This window comes from Delphinus delphis, chromosome 1, assembly GCF_949987515.2.
Source record: "Delphinus delphis chromosome 1, mDelDel1.2, whole genome shotgun sequence".
NCBI lineage: Eukaryota > Metazoa > Chordata > Mammalia > Artiodactyla > Delphinidae > Delphinus > Delphinus delphis.
In genome coordinates, this window is record NC_082683.1 from 20,504,184 (window position 1) to 20,523,081 (window position 18,898).

General features: G+C 48.4%; 1 pseudogene; it reads right to left on the reverse strand.

The window, feature by feature from the left end:
* Positions 1 to 1,384: 1,384 nt before the first annotated feature.
* On the reverse strand, positions 1,385 to 13,510 carry LOC132419559 (large ribosomal subunit protein eL18 pseudogene; annotated as a pseudogene).
* Between the last annotated feature and the right edge of the window lie 5,388 nt (positions 13,511 to 18,898).

The following is an 18,898-nucleotide window of genomic DNA, read 5'->3' on the forward strand; positions in this document are numbered from 1 at the left end:
GTTAAAAACTAAGGCTTATCAAACGTAAATTTTGGGCTTTGGGTGATAATGATGTATCAATGTAGGTTCACTAATTGTTAACAAATGCACCACTCTGGTGTTAGATGTTGATAGAGGAAGTTGTGTGTTGGCACAGGAGGCATATGGAAACACTGCATCTTTGCTCGATTTTGCTGTGAACTTAAAAATGCTCTAAAAAATAAAGTCTATTAAAAAAAAAAAGCCAAGGGGGTTCCCTGGTGGCCTACTGGTTAGGATTCTGGGCTTTCACTGCAGGGACTGGGTTCAATCCCTGGTTGGGGAACTGAGATACTGCAAGCCCCAAGGCTCGGCCAAAAAAAAAAAAAAAGTCAAACCAAGGCTTAGAAATTCGATCTAGCTGTGTGACTTTAGGCAAGTTACTTAACTTCTCTGAACCTAAACTTCCTCATCTGTTGGATAGGAATAATAGTGCCTAACCTTAGAGGACTGTGGTGAGAATTTAATGTTATCACGCATATAAAAGTACTCAGTATATGTCTGGCATACAGTAAGCCTTCCTAAAAGTTACCTGTTATTTTCATGAGAGTGGGGAGCCACAAATATGAGAGGGCTTTCCCTACTTATTTTAATTATTCATCTTTGTACGCCTTTCACATAGTAGGTGCTTAGGAAAAGCTGGTTGGTTGTTGGAGGCCTTGCTGCCTTTGGGAGGGATTATTCTCATCCACATCTCCACACCTCCTTATTCAGTGAGCAACAAGATGCTGGCGGATAATGGGTGTCCACACCACAATCCCACGCTGTCCTGAGGAGGATTCAGAGCGGATGGAGGAAGGCCCGGCGACTGCTCCGCCGCCGCCATGGCAACTTCAGCCCCATTCCTGGAACCCAGCTCGGGAGGAGCAGGGTATAGAAAGTCAGTCTCCCCAAGGGCGGCTCTCCCAAGGTCTCCAGGGCCTGGTCCCCCGCCCCAGCGCTGAGTCGTCTCCGGGTCCAGGCAGGCGCTGCTCCCTGCGGCCACACGGTGGCGGCGTAGAGTCGAGCTGCGCGCCCCACCTGGGAAGCGCTAATGAGGCACAGCCCCAAAGGTTGGGCCTCCTGCTCCCCACCCTTGCCAGGACAGGTCACGGTATCCAGGCGAGAGAACCGTTGGGCCTAATCTCACCTCACCTCAATACCTCCAACTGGACCCTCGATTCCTGATACTAGGCCGGGCACTCCCAGCTCACTTGACTCGCCCTCCACCCCCGACAATCGTTCCCAGGGCCACCCCGCCCTGCACACCTGGCGGGTACCGGGCCAGCTCTTGCTCAGATTCAGGCTCGAGCCCGCCGGACCCAGACCGAGCGTCTCGTCCCACTCCCATGTGCGCCGGCCCGGAGAGAAGGAGGTGGGCGTGCGCTCAAGCTTTGTGGTCCTCACTGCCCCGACCTCCGGCCCTCTCCATTCTCTGCTTCCGCTTCCGGGCCTGCATCTTCTCCAAACTTCTCTGAACGCCGCGAACCCCCTTCCCAACACTTCGAATGCAGGTCCCAAGGGCTGATAATATAGTCAGGGTTTGACCTGTAGAGGGGTCCCCTTACAGGCACTGAGAGGTAAACAAGCTAAGCGCGGGCACGTGCCAGGGCGGGGCTTTGGGCGGGGCATCAGAAGGGCGGGGCCAAGGCGCTTGAGTTGCCGCGGGCCGAGGAGGTACCCCAGGCGCGCGCGGGGTGCCGGGAGTGCAAACTAAGCGGAAATGGGGCGGGGGGAGACGCAGAGCTGGGGGCGGGGCGGGCACTGGGGGTGGTTTGAGGGAGCGCAGGGCCAACTAGACTTGGGAGCTGAATGGGCTGGCCGTGGGGTTGGGCCTGGACTGGGGACCCAAAAGCGAGAAGGGCCTGAGTGGGGAGGGGAAGAGGAGGCAGGAACCCCGCCCACTTTCTAGGTTGGGTTCTTGGAACTAGTCAGGAAATCCTGGGACTCAATCTTGGGGCTTGATCTTCTGTAGGCGATGGTTTTTATAGAGAGCGCTGATAGGGCACCCATTTTCCCCACATTCCGGGAACTGCTCAGGCTTGTCCCCCAAGAGTTTGGGGGCTCAGCAGCTTCCTTCCTTCACGCTGCGGGGCGGGTCCCACCCTGAGAGCCCGGCAAGGCCCCTTGGTCCCTCCAGAGCCCCCCCATCATCAGTTTCAACAAGATTGGGGGAGCGGGGAAGTCTTGGGGGCCACAGGCCACATACATCTAGAAAGATCTTTAGGCCCCAGGACCTTCTCTTGCCCCTGCCCTCTCCTCTGCTCCAGCAAACCTTACTCTCCTTAGCAGAGGTATTAGAAGGGTCCCCATGGGGAGAAAGGGAGCAATTTCTACTGGCTCCCTTCTATTGCAGTCTGCAAAACAGGACATGGGGGCAGGGGGGAGCCTTCGAGGGCTGAAGATGGGGTGCCCTGTTTACCCTTCCTGCCCAGCCTAGTGGCTGGCAGGAGCTCAGCCGGCTCAGCAATAGGACTTAGGTGCGCAGAATCTTGGGGTTCTTCGTTTGTCTGGTACTCTGTTCCGCCGTGGGCCTGGGAAACACACGGGGAAACCCTACCTGCCTGTTTTTCCCCCCCTTTCAGTTTTTTTCTTTTATGTAAAAGTAATTCATGAGTCTTTTTTTTTAAATTAAAACCTTACAAAAATATGGATTTGAAAAATGAAAAACACTCATCTTCACTGGTGAGATAGCTGCGGTTTTTCTTATTTGTAGCATACTATATATATATATATAAAGGGGGTCACACCACATATTGTTTTGCAACTTGCTGTATACTGTGGACATTTTTTCGTGTCATTATTTATAGAGATACCCCATTTTTAAGGCGTTCATAATATTCCAGAATATGGGTACCCCATAATTCATTTGATCTTCTACTGATAAACATTTAATCCTACGCCTGTGTTTATAATGATCTTTACGTTGTTTTATTTTTACAAGTATGTACTTACTGTAAAATTTTTAAATACTGATAAAGGCAAAAAATATGGATAAAGACAAAATAAAGTTCACCATATTCCTCCTATCTACAGGTAACTAACTCCTTTATTTTGTAAGCTACACTTTATGGAACGCTTGCTATATGCCAGATACCATGCTAAGTCATTCACGGAACAGCAGTCTGAGGTTTGGAGAAATGTCTCCAGTGAGGCTTGCCCAAGGTCACACAGCTAGAAAGTGGCAGAGCCAGGACCTGGACCCAACTTTATCTGATTCCAAAGCTTTGCTGGCATCTTCCTGTTAACATGCGGGTGTCTTTCCTTCCAATCTTTTTTTTTTAATTTCCAGGCCACGGGACAAAAATACTCACATGTAAATATGCACTGCTTTTCCTCCTTCCCAGGCTTAGGAGCCTTTGTAAGGAGGGCAGAGGGAGAGAAATAGACCTATAAGCAAAAGAGTGGAGAGACCTGGAGGAATTTCCGCCCAGTCCCAATCAGGAAAAGCTGCTTCTGAGAGAAGGGAGGGGAGTGAGGGAGCTGGCAGAGTTTGGGTGGTCAGGAATTTGGAAAAAGAGAAAGAAGGAAGAGGTTTGGGGAGCTGTTGTAATGGTGTGGAACTTTGAGGAAGAGAGATTTAGGAGGATTCTGAAAGGATGTCTTGCCCTGAGCTGTGCCGTGTAATCCCTTTGCAGTGTCCTCCAGAGACCTTTGGTAAAGACTTTTGTTTCCTGTCAGTGCTTTTTGGAGTTGGATCGATTTCTTTTGGCAAAGAAGGAGCAAATAAAAGACCAGCTTTCTTCAGGTTCACATGCATTTTTTGTATTTCTTCTTTTATGAAAATGAAATAGCCTGTCTGCCTTTGCTCACTCAGTACTCTCCCCCTAGAATGCCCTGCCTTTCCCATGTCCTTCTCCATTTCCCTCATCCTCCAAGGTCCACCTCTCTCCACCTCTTTCCCCTCCTTCTGTTGGCCCTAGCTCTTTGCAAGTCCTTCATTATACCCCAAATCAGGGCAGATGACTGGCCCCCTACTGATAGGCCATATTGAGTAGGAATTTTGCCAGCACCAGAATCTCTTTGATTACAAGAAACTGTGCTGGTTTGTTGGTTTTAGAAATCTCCTTGTGTCAAGTGGAGTACCCTTGCACCAGTTATCATTCCCCGGGGAAGACTCTAAACACTTCTACCCATTTCCTCTTGGTATCTGAGTAGTCAAGGAAGACACAATGCAGTCAAGCACCGGATGGAACCACGCTTTGCTCACATAGAGAAGAGACAGCAGGATCAGCTTCAGTAGTGGGTGTTGGTCCCTCATTGCCGGGGGATCTCTCCCAGTGATCAACACAGGGCACTTCACCTATGCTCACCCTTCTTGTGCCATAGTGGAAGGACCCTATCCCCTCCAAGAGGAGGACAGATAATAACCATGGGGTTGGCTAGATGCCATACGACCGACATGCTTTAAGCAGAGACAAAAGAGTACTCATGACACCTGAAACAAGGAAAGATACTCCCACACAAGGTGATAAATCCAGGTGGCTGTGTGGGCTCTTTATCTCTTGGTTAGGAAGTGTTCCAGGCTCAGGGCCCATTCTTACATAATTGAGTAAGGGTCAAAAAACTGCAGGCATGAGACTGTCTTTCTCAACAGTTGGCCATCGTGACTCGTTTCCCTCTTTGTTTTGGCTGCTAAGAAGCTCAGAACTATTCTATTTCTGGATCTGTATTTTCTCTTTGTCCCAATTTTCTTTTTTTTTTTTTTTTTGCTATTTATTTATTTTTTATTTTTATTTTTTTTTATTAACATCTTTATTGGGGTATAATTACTTTACAATGGTGTGTTAGTTTCTGCTTTATAACAAAGTGAATCAGTTATACATATACATATGTTCCCATATCTCTTCCCTCTTGCGTCTCCCTCCCTCCCACCCTCCCTATCCCACCCCTCCAGGCTGTCACAGAGCACCGAGCCAATATCCCCGTGCCATGCGGCTGCTTCCCTCTAGCTATCTACCTTACTACGTTTGTTAGTGTGTATATGTCCATGACTCTCTCTCGCCCCGTCACAGCTCACCCTTCCCCCTCCCCATGTCCCAATTTTCTTAATTATTTACTTTAAGGCTTAAAAAATGTTTTATTATGGAATATTTCAAACACATGAAAGTAGAGAGAATGTAATAAACTGTTATGCACCTGTAACCCATCCTCAATAATTACCAACATTTTGCCAATCTTGTTTCATTTACCTCCCCACTTTTCCCTCCCTCTGAAGTATTATAAAGCAAATCCCAGATATCATATCATTTCACTGGAATTATTTCAGCATATATCTTTAAAAGATAGGGCTTTTTCAAATATAACTACAATGCCACTATCATACCTAACAAAATTAATACAAATTCCCTAAAATCATTTAATACCTAGTTCATGTTCAAATTTCTTTAATAGTTGGTTTTTTCCAATAAGAACTCAAATAAGGCTCACACATTTCATTTGGTTGATATGCGTCATAAGTAACTTTTCATCTATAACAGTTTCACTTTTCTTTTCTTCTTTTTTCATGCTATTTATTTGTAAAGGAAACCAGAGCATTTGCCCTGTAAAGGTTCCCACATCCCAGAAGATTTGGCTGATTGCTTCCTGATGGTGTAGTTTAACTTGTTCTTCTGTCTCTTGTATTTCCATTAAACTGAAAGTTAGATCTAGAGCTTGATTAGATTCAGGTTTAATGTCTTTAGCAAGAATACCTTATTGGCGATGGTGCTGTTTACTTATTATTATGTCTCATCTAGCGGCACATATTTAGTTTAAATATTTTTATTGATTGATCCATGGTTTCAGGGCTCTTGGCCTGCTCTTTTCATTATAGAATTCCCCATCAACCTTTTATCTGTTGGTTTTAGCATCTGCTGATGATCCGTTATTTCATTAGGTGTTGCAAAATGGGAACCGGGCCCTGGCAGTGAAAGCGCCAAGTCCTGGACTGCCAGGGAATCCCCCATGACTTTCTAATTCTGTCATTCTTTTTTTTTTTTTTTTTGGCCACGCCCAGCAGCATGTGGGATCTTAGTTCCCTGACCAGGGATAGAACCCGAGCCCCCTGCAGTGGAAGCACGGAGTCATAACCATTGGACCACCAGGGAAGTCCCTCTGGCATTCTTTTTGCATTCATTAGCTGGAATTCTTCCATAAAGAACAACGTTTCAATAAAAATTATTTTTAAAAATAAAATTAAATTACAAAAATAATTTAAAAATAAAACTTAAATGAGTGCTTCCCTGGTGGCGCAGTGGTTGAGAGTCCGCCTGCCGATGCAGGGGACACGGGTTCGTGCCCCGGTCTGGGAAGATGCCACGTGCCGCGGAGCGGCTGGGCCCGTGAGCCATGGCCGCTGGGCCTGAGAATCTGGAGCCTGTGCTCCACGGTGGGAGAGGCCACAACAGTGAGAGGCCCGCGTACCGCAAAAAAAAAAAAAAAAAAAAAAAAAAAACTTAAATGAAAAAATAAAAGAATAACTTTTCCTCATTCATTATTTGATTTTCCTGAAATAGTTTGTACAAAGAAAGACAGGATAAATGCTTGATTCCTTTAATGTATTTTTATAAGTTGCCTGAACTCCTTTGTGGAACAAGGTGTTAAAAAAAAAAAGGGCAAGCAGAGTAGTGGAATGGAAAGAGCACAGGCCTCGGACTCAGACAGAATCCTGATTCCATCACTTCTTACCTGTGTAACCTTGGGCCATCCATCTGAGCCTCAGTTTCCTTAACTGCAAGTTGGGGACCAATATCCTCAACTTCTCCAAACTTTCAGTAGAATCATTTCCAGGCCTAGATCAAGCAATTCCTCGTACAGGAAGTAAAATACAGTCACTGTGGAAAATTCAGATGCAGATAAACAGAAAGAATATAGAAGCTTTGTGAAAAGCATCTAGCATATGCTTGGCCTATAGTCGGTATTTCTGACAACTCCAGCTTGGCTCTCGGGCTGCCCTGTGTTAGAATCCTTCTGGAAGAGAGTAAATTTAGCCAGCAGAGACTCCAGCCTCAGTCCAAGAAAATCCTAGTAAGAGTCAGAGAGGGTGTTTTGGGGAGAGAGCAGGAGGTCTTATGTCAAGAGCTAGTGAACTGAAGTTAGACCTACCACAAGCTTGCAGTGAGATCTTGGGAGAGCCACTTAACCTCCCAAGCAACAGTTTCTCACGTGTAAGATAGAGGTTGTCAAGGCTGACCTGCCAGAGTCGTTGGGAGGGCCACCTGAGATGTTGATGTGGAGATGCCCACCTTGGAGGCAAAAATTGGGCAGTGCTCAGCAAATAGGGGTTAGCTTGATCTGTCTGGGAACTCCCTTTCTGAGCTCCCATCGAGTGTAAAGTTACAAGTGTCTCTTAGCACTGAAGGGCTGTGTAAGGGCTGGCTTGGAGCCCAGGCTCCAAGTGCTGTGTGAATTGGGTAAACCTCTTCCTCTCTGGGGCTTGGATTCTTCCATCTGTGAGATGACCAGATTAGGGGTCCAAATCTAAATGCCCCCAGGAGCAGACAGGTAGCAAGTGAATGAAGTGGGGGAGGCAGTGAGATAGTAGTGGGTGGTGGAGACTGTGGTGACCTGATGAGCTTGCTTTATCTGAGAGAGGCTGCCACTCCATTCTGCTGATGGCCACAAAACAGGAATGTGAGCGCAGGTGGCCTTTTTTTTAAAAAAAATAAAGTTATTTATTTATTTTTGGCTGCGTTGGGTCTTCCTTGCTGCACGCGGGCTTTCTCTAGTTGTGGTGAGCGGGGGCTACTCTTCATTGAGGTGCGTGGGCTTCTCATTGTGGTGACTTCTCTTGTTGAGGAACATGGGCTCTAGGCGTGCGGGCTTCAGTAGTTGCGGCATGCGAGCTCAGTAGTTGCGGCGCACGGGCTTGGTTGCTCCGCGGCATGTGGGATCTTCCCGGACCAGAGATCAAACCTGTGTCCCCTGCGTTGGCAGGCAGATTCTTAACCACTGCGCCACCAGGGAAGTCCCTTGCCTGACTTTTAAAGAGGCTGGAAAGCTGTATTTTAAATTTTTTTCTTCCTTTTTTTTTTTTTTTAATACCTTCTTTTTACAAAACGTCTGTCCAGGGCTGACTTTCAATAGATCCCAGCGAGGGAGCTGCTCTGTTATGTAGGAAACCCTGACGCAGAAGCAGGTCATCTATGAATGGTTTAGCACCAGGTTCCCCACCAACGTGTGCTGTGTGACAGGTGAAGGGGCTGCTGCCTTTCTGGCCGCGCCTTGTGTCCCAGGACCAAGGGGTCTTCCAACCCAACCCCGGTCCTGAGGGGCTGCGGAATGCACTGTGCTGTATTTTTAATTTTAAATTAAAGTGATGGCAAGTTACTTGAGATATTTAGCAGCCTGTATGGACTAAACAAAATGTAAAGTAGGGTTAAGAGCATGGATTCTAAAGTAAGAGAAGTTCATGCACCAGCTTTACCACTTAATTAACTGTATGTCCTTGAGCAAGTCATTTAGCTTCTCTGTGCCTCACTTTTCTTATCTGTAAAATGGGGGTAATTATTGCACCTACTTCACGTGATTGTTGTGAGGATCACATAAGCAAGGACAGGACTAGGGTGAGGTTAACAGAATGAGGTTAATGAGGAATCATCTTGGGTGCAAAATTTAAGGGGGTGCCAAAAACTCAACAATCAAGATATATTTTCAAAAGTTAAAAGTAATGCAAAAAAAAAAAAAATCCATGATGACCAAAATAGCAACATTTTAAGTGAAGACAGGATATGACCTTGCACTTGTGTGACTTGGCCTTAACTCACCTCACCCTAATCCTGGGTCTGTGGGGTCCTGGCTTTATTCTTAAAATAGGATGGTACACAAGGAGAACACCCATCCTACCTCCAGGCCCAGTGGTTCACGGGTAAGAGAGAGAAAGCATTTGACTTTGTTCACTGCCATATCACCAGCACCTACAATGGTGCCTCACACATGGTAGGATCTTAATAAATATTTGTTGAATGGGGAAAAAGTTGGGATGATACATGTCCAACCTTAGAACAGTGCCTGGCACCAAGTAGGTGCTCAATAAAAAAATAATGATGATTAAGATTGAGAAGATAATGATGTCATTGTGGGTCCTATTCTGTCTTTTTTTTTTTTTTTGAAGTACGCGGGCCTCTCACTGTTATGGCCTCTCCCGTTGCGGAGCACAGGCTCCGGACGCACAGGCTCAGTGGCCATGGCTCACTGGCCCAGCCGCTCCGCGGCATGTGGGATCTTCCCTGACCGGGGCACGAACCCGTGTCCCCTGCATCGGCAGGAGGACTCTCAACCAATGCGCCACCAGGGAAGCCCCCCTCTTCTGTCTGTAAGCCAATGGTGAACCTAGTATGTTTGACACCCAAAATGTGTTTTTTTTTCCAAGTTATCAAATTTTATTTTTCTTGAATTTCTTCTTAGATTTTCTGGTAATGTAAAAAAAAGTTTTTAAATTTTTATTTTTATTGGAGTATAGTTGATTTAAAATGTTGTGTTAGTTTCAGGTGTACAGCAAAGTGGTTCAGTTATACATATACATATATTACTTCTTTTTTAGATTCTTTTCTCATATAGGTTATCACAGAATATTGAGTAGAGTTCCCTACTGCTATACAGTAGGTTCTTGTTAGTTACCTATCTTATATATAGTAGTGTGTGTAGAAAAGATCATTTTTTAATCCCAACATGACAAGAATTATCTTCAATAATAATCATGAAATAAAACAAATAATAATAATGGCAGAAAAGCAACAGAGACAGTAAAAACTTGCTTTTATTGAACTTCATATATATACTCAGACCAATAAAATTTTTTAAATAAAATAAAAATTATAGTACAAATGGGAAAAAAGTAAAGGACTAATAGTTTATGGTTATATTAATGTATTTTTTAAACACACATGAAGAAATGCCTCTAAAAGAGGCAACTTGGCAGGTTCAGAGAATGACTTGCATAGAGAATGACAGAACTACAGTAACCGTTTTACAATCACTGTGCTATCACCGTTGGTTTCAAATCTGCTGTTTAAATGCAGGGACATGGGGACATGAATGCTCCTGATGTGAGCTCCAATGATGCTGACTTGCTATGAGCTCTCAAACTGAAGGTATATGTTGGTGCCAGTTGTGTAACTGGGAGTTCTTCAAATTAGCTTCCATGTAGAATATGTTATTTATTAAAGGTTAGGTGATAAAATGTACTAATTTGAAGTAATATATATATCTCATAGTAATCGCGGCAATTATTTAGAACTTAGACCAAGAAAGATCTCTTCAGGAGGGAGGATTTTATCACCAACGACATTGTTTAGAATTGCCAGGGCACAGTGATAAAAAAAGCAGACCCACCCAGTTTCATTAATGTTTTAAACTTCTCTACCGACAATGCATGCCTTATTTCTTGCACATGGAGGACTGGCTACCACCCTTAACTGACTCACCTCTGCCCCAGGCCATCAGTTTCCTATCTCTGGATGAGACAGTCCCAAAGGCCCTTCCAAAGATGACATTGCACTACTTTCTAATTGTGGCTTTGCAAGCTATTTCAAGCCATGTGACCCTGGGTAAAGTCAGGTTATTTCTCCAAGTCTCAGTTTCCTCATCTGTGAAATGGGAACAATAACCCCAAGCCATGCCTTACCCCATAAGGGCTCCATGAGGTAGTGTGGGAGAAGACTTTTTGTAAAGAAGGAGGCACTGCATACAAGTGGCAGGAACACAGCTGGCAGGCCTTGATGACAAAGGTGATGATGTTCCTCTGAAGTCATAAATAAGTTGTTCCTAGATTGAGGATCTGAGTTAGGGGAAGGGGAACCAGCGGGTGCTGGACTTTGCAAATCACTGACAGTGACTTTTTTCTTCCAGGAAAAGTCTTGATCCTCTTGGCCCAGAAGCAGGGGTCTGATCACAATGACCCCAGTTCCTCTGCTGCTGTATTACAACCCAGCTGGATGGAGCACTTCCCTTCCAGGGGAAGGTGGCTGAGGCAGAAGCAGGGTGTGAGAAACTACTGATGCCAGCTGGCTCTTGTCCTCAGAAGTACTCTGAAATTAGTTTACCTGCTTGTTTAACCAAAGAGAATGTAAGTTCCTAGAGCAGGGGTTAACAAATTTTTTTTCTGAAGAGCCAGCTAGTAAACATTTTAGGCTTTCTCAGCCATATGGTCTCTGTTGCAACTACTCGACTCTGCTGTTGTAGTGTGAAAGCAGCCCTAGACCATACGTAAACGGAGCGTGGCTGTGCTCCAATAAAACTTTATTTATGGATACTGAAATCTGAATTTCATATAATTTTTGCACATTATGAAATATTCTTCAATTATTTAAAGATGTAAAAGCCACTCTTAGCTCATAGGCACATAAAAAGAGGCCAGATTTGGCCCACAGGCCGTTCATAGTTTACCCACCCTTATTCTAGAGGGCAGAGACCCTCTCTGTGTATTCCTTTGCTGTGTCCACAGTGCCCAGAACGGTGCCTGGCACATAGCTGTCCATAAGGATCTGTTGATGACCAACTGCTTTCTTCTTCTGCCCCTCTACCTCCAATTCCATTCCCATCTCTTGCTGCTACTATATCCACCTCTACTTCCAGCTCCCATTCTCTGTAACCAGCAGCAACAAGCCTCTGTTGCCCCCACCCGGTCCTGGTCTCCAGGTCAGTGGAGGAGCCCACTAGCTAGTTCTCCAGTAGCCCTGGGACTGTCCCATCTGGATGCTCCCATTTTTCCTCTTCTTCTCTGACTACCCTATCTTTGGCCTCATTCTTCTTTTTTTTTTTCAGCACCCAAAATCTTTTTAATAACAAGGCCTGTTATTAAACAAGGCTGACGGGCCTGTCAGCCTCTGGTGCGCTTGAACTTCCAGCCCTTGGAACGTAGGGTTTGGCGTTCCTGAGGTCTTGCCGAGATGCCTGTATACCTCTTGGTCTTTACCAGAGAGGAGGCCAGCGCCACAGCCCTTGGGAGTGTCCAGGGCCAGTTGGTCAAAGGTGAGGATCTTGCCCCAGGCCTTGGGGATGTGGCTCCAGGGCAGTGCCCACACCTTCAGTTCGGGTACCTACTGGGCATACACATGATCAGTTTTAGTTCCTATAACCACACCTGTTTTGCCTTCCCCTCCAGGAAGCTTCACCTTCCGGATCATCTGGGAAAGGGATAGAGGCCACCAGTTGGTGCAACTCACGAACAGCCTCTTCAGCACAACTTGACTGAAGGAGTTGGTTGGTCTGGCCAGAAACCTGTACAGCTTGACCAACAGCCTTAGGTAGCTGTCCTAGCTCTTGGCCTCATTCTTTTTTTATTTTTATTTTTGGGCCATGCCACACAGCTTGCAGGATCTTAGTCCCTGACCAGGGATCGAACCCATACCCCCCGCAGTGGAAGCACGGAGTCCTAACCACTGGACCACTAAGGAATTCCCTTGGCCTCATTTTGTTTTTTTTTTTTGAGTAGGGATTTTTTTTTCTAGTATTTATTTATTTATCATTTATTTGTTTCTGGCTGAGTCGGGTCTTAGTTGCAGCATGTGGGATCTTTCATTCCGGCACACAGGATTCTCTCTAGTTTTGGTGAGCAAGCAGGCTCCAGAGCACGCGGGCTCAGTAGTTGCAGTGGGCGGTCTCTCTAGTTGTGGCGTGCAGGCTCCAGAGCACGCAGGCTTCGCAGTTGTGGCACGTGGACTCTCCAGTTGTTGTGCCGTGGGCTCAGTGGTTGCAGCACGTGGGCCTAGTTGCCCTGTGGCATGTGGGATCTTAATTCCCCGATCAGGCATCGAACCCGCGTTCCCTGCATTGGAAGGCGGATTTTTTAACCACTGGACCACCAGGGAAGTCCCCACACAAGCATATTTTGAAGGCTTGCCACATGTCAGCTGTAGCCAGCGAGACAGCAGTAAACAAAATAAAGTCCTACCTCATGGAGCTTTGTTCTAGTGGGAGAAACAATAAACAAACAGGTAAATATACAATATGATCCCTGGTAGAGAGGCATGCCATGAAAAAAAGATAACATAAGATGATACCGTCGATGGGGAGCTATCTTAGGTAGGGTCAGTCCTCTCCGAAGAGGTGACATTTGAGCAGAGGTGCGAATGAAGTGAGGGAGCAAACTCTGAGAGCTAAAGAAAGAAATGTTCCAGGTGGAGGGCACAGCAGGAGCAAAGCCTGAGGTGGGAGTGTATGTGGCATGTCAGTGAGCAGGCAGCAAGACTGGTGGCAGGGGGGCAGTGAGTGAGTGGTGGGGGGGGGCAGGGGGAGTAGGGGGCCAGGTCCTGCGGGACTTTGCAGGCCCAGCAAAGTCCTTGGATTTTGTTTGAAGTGTGATGGGGGAGCTACAGGAGGGTTTCAAGCACCTCCATCCCTCAGACCTGGATGGGGCAGACAAGAGAATCCACCCCCTTACTTGTTCACCACTACGCACCTCTGCATACTGAGTACCCGTGAAGCCCCTTCTGGGCTGACAGTGTAGTGAAGTGAATAAGAGCACTGGATTTTGAGTCTGAGAGAATTGGGTTCCCAGCCTAGCTGTAATACTTACTAGCTGTTGGACCATGGGCGATTGCATCACTCCTGAGCCTCAGTTTTCTCATCTGGAAAATGGAGACAATAATTTCTGTCTCATGGTGTTGTTGGGGTGACTGGATGAGCTCTTGCCTCTAAAACACTCACAGTGCCAGGCAGGTCACATAGTTCTCTCTCAATCAGCTGTCATAGTTGATGATGATGATTACTATTTAAATGCTGAGCCAAGTTCTGGCATTTTGTAATCACTTGTTAAAGGGAACTACCATTATGATTGTTCCCCTTATGCTGTTCCACCTGCTGCCAGGAGACACGTGTGCCAAGACCCTCCTCTACTGAATGGCCAAGAAAGAGTAATGACAGGCTCTCTTCCTGTGGGGCAGGGCCCATCCAGAACCTGTGCTCTTGAACATTATAGCAAGCACATGCCCAGGTTGCGGTAGAAGGACCTAAAACCCAGCGCTCAGCCTGTCAGCTCAGCCCCCTGCTTCATGCTAGAATAACCTCTTCCATAAGGTACAGAATAAGAACCTCACTGTGTCCAGCAGAGCCCTTTCACACTTATGAGTCATTCACTTAACAAACACCGCAAGTGACTGCCCCGAACAGCCTGTTCTCACCCCATTATGAATAATAATAATAGCTATCATTTATCCACGACTCAGAGTGTAGCATTTCAGAGCATGAGTCCTAGATGTACTGTACTGTAGCTAGATGATGTTGTACATATCACTTAGCCTCTTTGAGCATCTATGTGCCAGGTAGTGTGTCAGGTGCCAGGAAGACAAGAGCCTAGAAGACCCGACTACTGCCCTCTCACAGCTTCCTGTCTAATTGGAGAGCTAGATGTTAATCAGGTAATCACAAAAACAAATGTAAAAGTACACCTTGAGGAGCACTAAGGAGAAGTATCCATTGCCACGAGTGTATATAACAGGCAGGTAAGGGAAGATGTCCTGGAGGAAGTGATTGTGGAGATAAACTGGCTTGAGGAAGACAGACAGTTTCAAGAACAAGGAGCAAGGCCCTGGGGCAGCAGAACTGAAGGAAAGTCAGTGTGGCTGCAGCCTAGAGAGAAACAGAAAACTGTGAGCTGAGGCTGCAGCAGGATCAGCACATTGTAGGCTATGGATTGGTCTCTACAGCTCTCTGCTGAGTGACTGTAACATCCCTTCAACAATCATGGGCAAGCTGACCTGCCCAAGCTCCCAGGCAGGGCCCAGGTGTCCTCTGGGCACCCCCCTTTTCCAGCATAACCCAATACTCTTGGGAGAGAGGACACAGGAAGTGAAACATTCATAGGAAAGCAGAGTCACTACTGGGTCCTTAAATTGAGATGATGCACTTGATATGGAATCCTTTCCTGTAAAAAGGGGAAGGAAGAGGCCAGGAGCCCCAGGAAGGGGGCAGATTGAAGGTAGAATCACTCCAGTTTTCCCCTCACCCATGCCCCTCCCACGCATCCACCTCATTTTCCTCGCCCAGCAGTCCTTTGCCCTCATTCTCTAGATCTCAATGTCTCTTCCCAAGTTTAACTTAAACCGGCTTGCAGCCAGATATTTGGCACCTGGGTGCAATCTGTTCTGAGCCCTGAGTAGGATGACTAGATTTAGCAAATCAACAGGACACCCAGTTAAATTTGAATTCAGATAAACAACAAGCATTTTTTCAATTTTGAGTCTAAACATTACAACACTAGCCCTGAGCAGCAGGGGTTGGGGCATCGGAAACTGGCTCCAGGCAACTGATACTAACACTGATGTCTATAACAGCTGCCAACTTTGGCGCAGGTTGCCTCCAGTTTAGCCCTCATTAAGGAGGTAATAGAGTGAGTGAACAAAAGAATGAACTCTAGGGACTTCCCTGGTGGTGCACTGGTTAAGAATCCACCTGCCAGTGCAGGGGACACAGGTTCAATCCCTGACCTGGGAAGATCTCACATGCCATGGGGCAACCACGGGCCGTGGAGCAACTAAGCCCATGCGCCACAACTACTGAACCTGTGCTCTAGAGCCCGTGCACCACAACTACTGAAGCCCGTGCACTGCAACTACTGAGCCCTGCAAGTACTGAAGCCTGCACACCTAGAGTCCGTGCTCCACAAGAGAAGCCACCGCAATGAGAAGCCGGCGCATCGCAATGAAGAGTAGCTCCCACTCGCCACAACTAGAGAAAGCCCGTGCGCAAAGCCCGTGCGCAGCAATGAAGACCCAACGCAGCCAAAAATAAAAAATAAAAGGAATGAACACTGGGCCTAGACTACCAGGGTTGTCTTTCAGCTCTGCCATTTTCCAGCTGTGTGACCTTGGAGGGACCCAGAAAATGAAACGCTTAACTTCTCTGTCCTTGGTTTCCTCATCTATACACTGGAGATAATAACAGCACCTAACTCATAAGGTTGTTGTGAGGATTAAATGAGTTTACAGGTAAAGTGCTTAGAATAGTGCCTGGTCCATAGTAAGTGCTATGTTAATGTTAGCTCTAATAATTTATCTAATCACACCAGACCGAATGTAAACTCCATGAGAACAGGGACTTTCTTTTGTTCATTGCTATATCCACAGGAATGAGGAGCAGGGCTGGTTTATAATGCATGCTCGAGAAGAGGGCCTGGCTTGTAATATATAGCCATAAATATTTATTGAATTAAATCTAGTCCTCAGGATCTACCTGAAAGATTGGAATTATATTAATGATTCCCCTTTCACAGATAAGGAAACAGGTTTAGAGGCATGAAATGAGTTTTCCAATGTTAAGGAGGTGGCAGAGCTAGGATTCAAATCCAGATTTGTTCGGTTCCAAAGTCTTTTCCACTCAAAACTCAATTCACTTTAACAGCTGAGGTGCTACCCTTGGAAAGTGATGGAATAACAGGAGCATCTGGATTTAGGAGAAATCCTCATGGACTTTGATTTTTTAAAGTCCTAATCTGTTCCCCATCTGCTGTGTACCCTTGGGTAAGTCACCTCATCTTTTTGAGGCTGTTTTATGATGTGTAAACTAGGTGGTGGTGAGGATCCAAGGAGATCATATATTGGTGAAGCCTGACTGGAAGAAGGCTTCTGATAAACAATCCTGCCTTAGAACGGCTTTGCAAATGGACATTCTTCCCCACCCATGAAACACGCAAGCCCATCTCTCCACTCCCCCACGTGTGAATAAATCTCATCACACCTGAACCCCTAACACCTCTTTAGACGGAGGCTGAATCTCTCCGGGGGAAATCTCTCTCCTTGGCCTCCCTGCACCCCAAGCACAGCCCAAGTGTCGGTCAATCCTGGAACGTGGTCCCTGGTCTCCTCAGAGGGGGCACAAGCCCAAATGAGCCCAGAGCTGGGCCTGCAGTTGGGAGAGATTTGGGGAGACGGCTTGAAAAGAGCAAAACATGCGTATTAAGACATCACTTTGGAGGCACTGTGGGTCCTGATGGTGGTGAAAGACTTGTACCCTACCTGGAGCCAGGGCGCAGGAGATTCCAGTGTCGCCTTCCGGGGCGGGGTTAGGGGGTCCTAGAGCCTTGTAATGGGGGGAGTAGGGCCCAGGCTCCTTTCTAGCCTTTGCCGGGGTCAGGCCCAGGACATTCAGAGTGTGTGTGGGGGGGCAGGGGGAAACAGCCCCCGCTGGGGGGGTAGAAAGAACATCTGGGGAGCTATTCCAAACGAGGTGAGTGGGGGAGATGGGTAGCCCTGGCATGGTCCCCTCCGGGGACCAGGTTTGGGAGGGAGGAGCCAAGAGGGCCTCTTCTGGGCTGAGCAGAGCGCGGGCCCAGGGCTCGCGGTGAAGGCGGGGCCCGCACTCTCTTCGCGGCGGGGGCTGGGGGTCTGTGCTGGGAATGCCGCGCCGCGGGGGCCGGGGCGGGGCTTCATTGGCCCCGCCCTTCGCGCAGGTAGCCAATGGGCGCGGCGGCGCCGGGTGACGGAGGGAGCCGAAGTGCGAGTGCCGCGGCGGCGGCGGCGGCGGCGCGGTCGGCCCAGCGAGAGCGAGAGGGTCTCGGCGGGCGCGAGGGGGTTAGGGGGCGCGGGGACGAGGGGACGCGGGAGCGCGGAGCCTGGGACCTCAGGAGGCGAGGCGGCCCGGACCGCCGGTGGAGCGCGGGCCGCCCAGCGGCGGCGCGATGCCGCTCGCCCAGCTCAAGGAGCCCTGGCCGCTCATGGAGCTGGTGCCGCTGGACCCGGAGGTGAGTGAGCTGGGCGGGGGACGGGCGCTGGCGGCCGGCGAGCCCGAGTCCCCACAGGGGCGGGGCGGCCCGCGGCGCCTCTGTAGCCTGGCGGGCGCCCGCGCGGACGCGAGTGCCCTCCGATCTCTTGCCCCCTCTCCGGCTCCACCCCCTTCTGCCCCGGGTGTGTGTGCGCGAGGGACAGTCCGCCACAGCGCCGAGAAACCCCTTAGCCCGGAGAGGGTATGCCGTGGTGCGCTGAGATCTGACCCCCGCCTCACCCCACACACCTAGGACCTGTACCGGGAGCTGTCGGAGTTTCCTTCGTTAGGGCAGACGGCCAGGGCTGGGGTGTCAGATGTCTCGGATTCTACAAGAGACAAGGATCATGGGACCCCCCCTCACTTCTCCTTGATGTCTCCCAGCGCCCTACCCCAAGAGCTCCCGCTACTCGGCTGCTGACCCTAGAAGGATTGTCCCTCTTGACCCTAGCAGTTGTGGAATTTGGGGTGACACCGTCCGTCTGGGGCTGAAACTCTTGGTTTTCTTTGCCCCAGCCTAGGGTCAGAGGACACCTGTGTCACCTGCTCCAGGCTGGGGGGAAGAGAATGGGGGAAAGCCCTTAGACATTGTGAAAATTATTCCTGGAGATGAGGAGAACGTTGGTTCCTGCCCCCTCCCATAGGAAGGACTGGGCCCCTGGGGAGTTTGGCCTCTGCCTGCCTAGCCTCTCCCAGAAGCACCTCCTGCCCTCTGAGGTTTCTATGGTGCTAGGCCCTAAGCTTGCAGAAGGCCAGCTCTTCCTGTGCCCTTTGACCCCCAGGGTCAAGGTCAAGCCCATCTGCCAGCAGATGGAGAAAAAAAACTTTTCCCTTAGCCTCATTCTGGGAAGGAGGTAGGTGATACTGCCTTTCCAGAGGGGATGTGGGGATATGCAGGGAGGGTATGGAAACCTCAGTGAGCCTGGGAGCCAAGGTGATTTTCTTCTGGCTTGGGCTCAGAGCCCCTGCTTAGATCCCCTCCTCTGCCCTCTCTTAACTGGGGCAACCACCAAGTGCCCTGCCTCTCAGGGTCACAGGTTGAGATCAGAGTGAGGATCCCTGGTCCCCAGAACCCAGGGTGTGCTGCCCCTTTAAAGGGATGGTCATGGCTGACACTGGCTATTGGAGGGTGGGCGCATGGCAGGATTAGGTAGCCAACCTGAAGGCGCAATTTGGAGTAAATTGCTTAGGGATCCCTGCCATGGGGTTTTTACGGGCCCTG